Source organism: Notechis scutatus, chromosome 5, assembly GCF_049901735.1.
Source record: "Notechis scutatus isolate UNSWTSFEM ecotype Mainland chromosome 5, rNotScu1.2, whole genome shotgun sequence".
Classification (NCBI taxonomy): Eukaryota; Metazoa; Chordata; class Lepidosauria; order Squamata; family Elapidae; genus Notechis; species Notechis scutatus.
The window spans coordinates 59,615,529-59,623,129 of NC_142013.1; the positions used below are offsets into that span (position 1 = coordinate 59,615,529).

The window sequence follows — 7,601 nt, forward strand, 5'->3', positions numbered from 1 at the left end:
TTTTTGTCATTTTTTCCAACCACATGTGGATTTTAGTCCAGTATTTTTTAGCATCCGCACAAGTCCACCACATATAGTAATATGACCAGGTGTCTGATGACATTTCCAACATTTTTCAGATTTATTCTTGAACATTCTTGCTATTCTTGTCAGGGGAAAATGCCACCTGTAAAACATCTTATACAAATTTTCTTTATATGCTGTTGACATTGTCATTTTATAATTTTGGGACCACAATTTTTGCCATTTCTCTAAATCAATCCCATATCCAAAATTCTTCCCCCAAGCAATCATAGTTTCTTTAACTTGTTCTTCTTCTAGTTTAATTTCTAATAGATATCCATACAATTTTTTAATCACCTTTTCATCAGTACCTGTCAAAATCTTATCTAAGTCAGTCAGTTTATCATAGAAACCTTCTGTTTTAGAATCTTTATCATACCTTGAATGTATTTGCGCATATGAAAGCCAATTCATCTTTATACCTTGTTCCTCTAATTTTTGCATAGATTCACCCTTTTCATTCAATATTTTACCATATCTAACTGTTTGTTCCTTTTTGTATATTATAGGATACGAAAATGCTTCAATAGTCGATAACCAGACTGGAATTTTCAAATAACATTGTCTTTTAATCTTCTCCCAGTTTAACCACAGAGACTCCCGTATATAATGTCTTCTAAATGTGTTTTAGTTCCTTTATACCATAAAAAAGCATGCCACCCCAACAACAAATCATCTCCTTCTAATGTCAACAATCTAGTATTTCTTAGTGTTATCCATTCCTTAACCCACATCAGATCTGTAGCTTGATAGTACAACTCCCAATTAGGCAAACCAAATCTTCCTCTAATTCTAGCATCTTGCAAAAGTTTTAACTTTATTCTCGCTTTCTTACCTCGCCATATATATTTCAACACAATTTTATTTAAATCTTCAAAGTAATCTTTTCCAAGCCTAATTGGAATTGTTTGAAACAAATATAAAATTCTGGGTAATATATTCATCTTGATTGTTGAAATTCTCCCTATTAGTGACAGTTGTCAATTTTCCCATTTCGCCAGATCTAGCGCTATCTGCTGTTTAAGTTTGATAAAATTATTTTCTTTTAATGTACTACATCTTGCTGTCAAATATATCCCCAAGTACTTGATCTTATTCGTGACCTGAATTTTCAATAGGTCTGCCAGTTCCTCCTTTTGTCTTAATAGCATATTCTTTGTCAAGATCTTTGTCTTATCTTTATTTATTTTCAAACCAGCCACCTTTCTATATGTCTCTATCTTTTCTATCAATTTTGGTGCTGTTTCTAGAGGGTCTTCTAAGACGAAAACCAGATCATCTGCAAATGCTTGCAGCTTAAATTCTTCCTTTTTGATTTTCATTCCTTTTATATTCTTTTCATCTCTGATATTTCTGTTTAGCACTTCCAAAGTTAACACAAACAACAAAGGTGATAGTGGGCACCCTTGTCTTGTTCCTTTTCTTATATTGATAGAGTCTGTCAGTTCTCCCTCTATCATTACCTTTGCCGTTTGCTTATAGTATATAGCTTCTATTGCTTGAATAAATTTTCTAGCAAAACCCATCTGTTCCAACAATAATAACATGAATTGCCAATTCACATTATCAAATGCCTTCTGTGCATCTAGAAATATCAGAGCCATTTGTTTTTCAGGATGTGCCTCGTAGTATTCCAAGGTGTCCAAGATTACTCTCATATTATCTTTAATTTGTCTCTTTGGCAGAAATCCATTTTGATCAGGATGAATAAAATTATTTAGATATTTTTTAAGTCTTTCTGCCAATATTGAAGCAAAGATTTTATAATCTGCATTTAGTAGAGAAATGGGTCTATAGTTCTTAATTTGTAAGGGATCGGCCTCCTCTTTTGGAATAAGTGTAATATAGGCTTCTGACCATGATTTAGGTATCTTCTTCTTTAACGTAACTTCATTCATAACTTCTAGCAATGGAAGATTCAACGATTCTTGTAATGTTTTGTAAAATTCTGCCGGAAGTCCATCTGGGCCTGGTGCCTTTCCATTATTTTGCTTCTTGAGTGCTTCAGTTAACTCCATCATCGTTATATTGTTTTCTAACATTGTTTCAATCTCTTTAGGTATCTTGGGTAGATTAGCATTCTGTAAGTACTGTTTAACTCTTTCCTCATCAATATTCTCTTGCATATATAATTTCCCATAGAAGTCTCGAATGATTTCCTTCTTCTCTTTACTACCATGGCAAACTTGGCCTTGGTCATCTATTAATTGCAATATTTTCCTTGATTCTTTCTCCTTTCTCAATTTGTATGCTAACCATCTACCTGGTTTGTTTGTGTCTTCAAAGTAGTTCTGTTTAGCACCTCTAATTTTCTGTGCTAATTCTTCTTTTTCTATTTGATCCATTTTATGTTTAACTATATCCATTTTTAGCTTGATGTCCTTTTTCTGTGGCATTTTCTGTAGCTCTTTTTCAAGTCTTTTATGCTCATCCTCTAAGGCCTTAGAGGCTAATCTTTTCATAGTATTCCTTTTCCTTGTATAGTCTATTATCAAGCCTCTAACATATGCCTTCATTGTATCCCATACATTCTGAATTGATGTATCTTCTTTTTTGTTTTCTCTAAAGAAAAAAGCCAATTCTTTCTCCATCCACTGTGTGAAGTCTTTTTCCTTTAAAATAGTATTATTTAACGTCCATCTAGATCTTCTTTTTTGTCCTTTCCATTTAATTGTCATTGGATTGTGATCTGCCCAAATACTTGTTTCAATACTTATTTCTTGAACGTTAGCTAACAATTCTGTTGACATCCATATCATATCTATTCTGGGCCATGATAAGTGTCTATTTGAATAGAAGGTGTATTGTTTAGTTTTAGCATTTCTTTCTCTCCATGTATCTTTTAAGTTTATTTCATCTACCATTTTAAAAAAAGATTTAGAGAGAGTCTTTCTGTTTTGCTTTATTGTTTTCTGTGCTGTATAGCCCAATTTATTATCTACAATTCCATTAAAATCTCCCATCATAACTATATTAGCATAGTCCAGTTCGATTATTTTCATATGTAATTTTTTGTAGAATTCTTCTTGTTTGTCACTCGGAGCATAGATTTCAATCAGGAGTGTTTTCGTATTATTGTCAATTATTTCCACCATTAGTATTCTTCCATCATCATCGGTATAAATCAATTTTGCTGGGATGGTCTCTTTAATATATAAAACCACTCCTCTTTTCTTACATTGTGTCAAGGAAGTAAATATTTTCCCTAATTTTGGCTGTATCAACAATTGTTCATATAGTTCTCAGTTCTAACAGTCACTTCAGCTGCCTTCCTCCACTCTCCCAGAATTGCCAGTCTCAATGGCCACCACTGCAAGTTGTACTGTCACTCCTCCACTCAATTTCAAAGTTTCAAAGTTCTTGTCCATCTATAAAGTACTCTCCACGATTTGTTCGTATGGCTAGAAATAAAAATTGTTTTCACCAACAATAATTGCTCTTCTCCTTTTCACTTTCCTACTTGGGAATGAGTTTCACTTTATCCAGAGCTGGGGGTAAACTACTCAATCCTGCTGCCACTTCCGGCTTTCCCCCCTTTTGCATCAGAGTTTCAGACACACACCAATTATTTTTCCAAACTATCCACTAGTTATAATCCAACACCAATTTTTGCCTCCAATATCTTTCCCGGACTCAAATTCGATCTCTTCTCTCCGCTTCCTTCTTGAATTGGTTCCGTTGCATCTTTGGGCCAGCAGGCTGACTTCTTTTGCACTGAGCTTCGGGCTCCCGTCTTTACCTCCAGGATTGCAATTCCCCGGTTAGGCTCCAAGAGTTCTTCCTCACTTGGGTGATCCCACCAGGATCTAAAAACCACCTCAAACAGTCACCCACAAACAAAAACTCTGATGTAGGAGAGCGAAGCGGAATTCTCCTACCTCGCCATGCTGCGACATCACCGGAAGTCCGATCCTGACATTTTTGGAGCTATTACAAAATGTATGAGTTCACGGTGTCTGCCCATCTCTAGTTTGATTAACTCTGTCATTTAGGTAGCCGGGACTCCTCCAATTAAAATCTACTTGTTCAAACCTGATTGGGTGTTTCAGGGCTTTAGTCTTTATTCCTAATTGTTCAACGATGGTGAGGCCAATAAGGCACCTGGAACTCCCAGTATCTATTCTGGCTTCTATCTCCCCTGCCTCCCCCATGTCAGGCACCACCAACTTCACTTTAATTGTAAAAGGGGGAATGGCAGCACTCACCATGGGGTCATCTTCTTCATCGGCTTCTCTGGGAAGAATTTCTTGGGTTGGAAATTCCTTGCTCCCTTCTATGTGGAGGGGGCCCTCTACAGTGTGTCTAGCAAACCGGCTAGTGTCTGGAGGCTTCCGCGGATTTCTTCGACCTCTGGTAGCTGTACTAGGCCTCGGTTGTGGAACTTGTGGAACAGAAGCAGGAACCAGACAGTTGGCTGTTCTATGGCCAGCCTGGCCACATCGATAGCACTTTAGAATCCTTGTGGGTTTGGTAGGAGCAGCTTCAGCAGGTCTGGTCAGAGGCTGTCTTGCCACAGTTCTCCTAGGAGGGCCCTCAGAAGGGGGTTTTCTTTGTGGGTTGATTTCCCTGTCCAGCCTGAGGGACATTGCATACCAATCCTGTAGTGTCTCTGATATTCCTCTAATGTGGCATGCTTTTTAAACTTCTGGGTCAATAGTGTTCTTGAAATAGTGTAGAAGTATTATTTCAGGCCAGTTCATGAGGTTGCTTGCGACCCTTCTAAAGTCCCATACAAAGTCTTTTAAGTGTCGCTTGCCTTGTTTCATTTCCATTATTTTGTCTTCACTTTCCCCGATTCTATCAGGATTCTCAAACCTAAACCTAAAGAGTTTGATAAAGGCATTGACATCCTGTAGTTCTGGTGCTTCCTCATAGTGCAACTGAACTACCCAATCAGAAGCATTTTCCTCATTCATCCCATCTGTGATTGCAGAAACCAGGTTGCGATCTGTTGCATATTGGTTTTCAAATTGATCTATGTGGGACCAGATCTGAATAAGAAAGTAAGCAAAATGTTCGTGTAGTTCGTCAAATGTTGCTTTAAAAACCATTTGGTCTGGTCTGAGGGGGTGGGTGAGACCACCATAGCAACTGCGGGCTGAGCTGGAATGTATTGAGCCGGCCGGGGCATGTAGGGACCCTTTGGGATACTTCAAGGGGTGGCTGTGTTGGGATCTGCCGGCAGGTTTGGACACTCTGGAAGAAGGGCCCCTGCAGGGTTGTTCCAAGAGGTGGCTGAATTGGCTCCTGCTGAGCAGAGGCCATCTGTTGCATTCTTCTCCATGATGGGAAGAGAGGTGGGTGGGTGGGTGCAGTCTGCTGCCTACGCAGCTCCCTTTGCTGAGAAGGGATCGCTGCTTCTCTTTGGGCCCAGGGTGCTCCCAAACCCAGTAGTGCAATGGTTGCTGGCATCCACTGGGATTGGACCCACCCCTGATCAGGATAAAATCCCCACCCTGGAGGAATACTCTCTGCAGGGGGTAATCTCCTTTCTGGTTGTGGGGGGGAGGACTTGGAGTTTATAACATACCCAATGTCAGCTGTATCTACTGTTTCTCCCTTGCTTCTTGGGCCTGCTGAGCTGGGCGGATTCACAGGCCACCCCCAACCAATGCAACACTGATTCCCCTGTCAATTCTCAGACTAGGGAAAGTAAATATGGGCTGCGTTAGGGCCCAGCTCATCTGGAGAGGTTGTGGCTGTGAGACATAACTTTCCACCTTATATTGCTGGAATTGTTCTGGGATTCCTACCAACGACTGGCTTTGGGATAGAGGCAACAGGTTGCAGTCTTGGGAGGTGTCTGATCTCAACGTCCCCCCACTCCTCCACTCTGTCTCGTGGGCCATCCTCAGAGGGCTGGAGAAAGAAAGGCATTCAGGCAGCTTCTCCTCCAGTCTCACCCCTGGATTCAGCTCTATCTGGCAGCTTCTCCATGAATCCATCTCCTGAGGCCGGTTGCCTGAATCCACCTCCTTAGGCTGGGCGCCTAGTCTCCGTCTCTCCTGTGCAGCTTCCATTGCTTGCAAAAAATCTTCAGAAGGAGGGCAGGGGGCCTTAATTAGTTCTCTGATCTCCAGCCCCATAGCTTTTGTAGCTTCTTCACTTTCTTTCATCTTCACTGAGTCTTCGCATTGCTCCATTTTTGGAATCAGTGCTAGCGCTCAGCACCCCTAACAGCTCCCTTTTTGGGGGTGCTAGAGTTCATTTAGAGATTCAGGATAATATCAGTGTTCCAGCAACCCTCCTTTCCAGCCAATAACTTCGAGACAGACATCTCTCAAAGATTGCTTTATTTAGATAGTAATAAGTAAAATTCCATCTATGGAATCCTGAATCTGAAAGTTTTGGGCTTCCTTGCAATATTCAAAACTACAAATCCATTCTCCCACTTGGCTGTCATCACATCACATGGCCCAGTCACGATCCATCCTAAAGTAAGATTCTTATTTCATTCTGCGCCCTACTCAGTGACCTTGAACTAACAAAATAATTTTATTTGGTCTACTTACAGATAATCAATTGAATCCCCCCTCCCACTTTCTCAGACTTGTGGCAGTGTGGGAGCATCAAATTTCAATATGGCTTCCAAAGTTGACAGCCACACCCACAGAACCAGTAGTGGAAAAATTTGAATCCCACCACTGCCATGCCCTTTGCTTTCTGCTGACTCCTATCTCTTGGCTGTGTGCCCAGTTCCTAAGGCCAGTGATGGGCAGGAGTCCAGCATTGGATCAGAACTGGTGTGGGGACCTCCATGCAGCCCCTCCCTTGAGAGGGGTGCACTGTATTCAAGGGGCACCTAACCTAGAAAGGGTTTTTTTTCAGGTCCTCCCTTTGTCCTGATTTCTAGCCCAGAATGTGACTCTTTTTTCTTAATGCAACAACCAGGCTTGTCTCAACACCCTTTTCTCAGAACTCTGGCTTTCCAGTGAAATAAAGGGGGTCTCTTTGTTATATTGCTCAGATCCCACATCTATAGAATTGCCTTGAACCACGAGATGGGCAGCAAATAAATGTGATAATTTGATAAATTTGATGGAGGCAGCATTGAAGCTGTTTGGATTATTTGCCACTGTCAGTGAAATTTATGTTTAAAAGCTATTCTTGCTAGTGGTACTGGAGCCTCATCTTATGTTGTGTTTATAATCCTATAAATGTCTACTCCATTTGCCCTTATTTCCTCCCTCTTCTAAATTAAAAATATTTAAGTATTGTAACTTTGGCTTTTAAATGCTGCCACCATTGTCTATATTAGTATACCAAGCATAAGATGCAAAAACATGGAAACATCATTAGGCAGCAGTAGATTTTATTTATCTCTTTCTTGTTTTTCAGCAGTATGTTTTATTTCTAATCCACATATTGTAGCTCTAAATCAGTCCAAAGATTATAGAAATCAGCCTGCAAAATGCTCATCTAACTCAATACCGAGGCATATTTTAACAAGAGGATTAATTTTATATAGGTCTTGCAAACAACAATTCACTTTAGGTTTGAAGTAGGAGAGTACATCAGGATCAAGATTAATCTGGATG

At 40.0% G+C, this 7,601-nt stretch overlaps 1 pseudogene; it reads right to left on the bottom strand.

Annotated features, from left to right (window-relative positions):
• Positions 1-4,010: 4,010 nt before the first annotated feature.
• On the bottom strand, positions 4,011-5,075 carry LOC148130495 (uncharacterized; annotated as a pseudogene).
• Between the last annotated feature and the right edge of the window lie 2,526 nt (positions 5,076-7,601).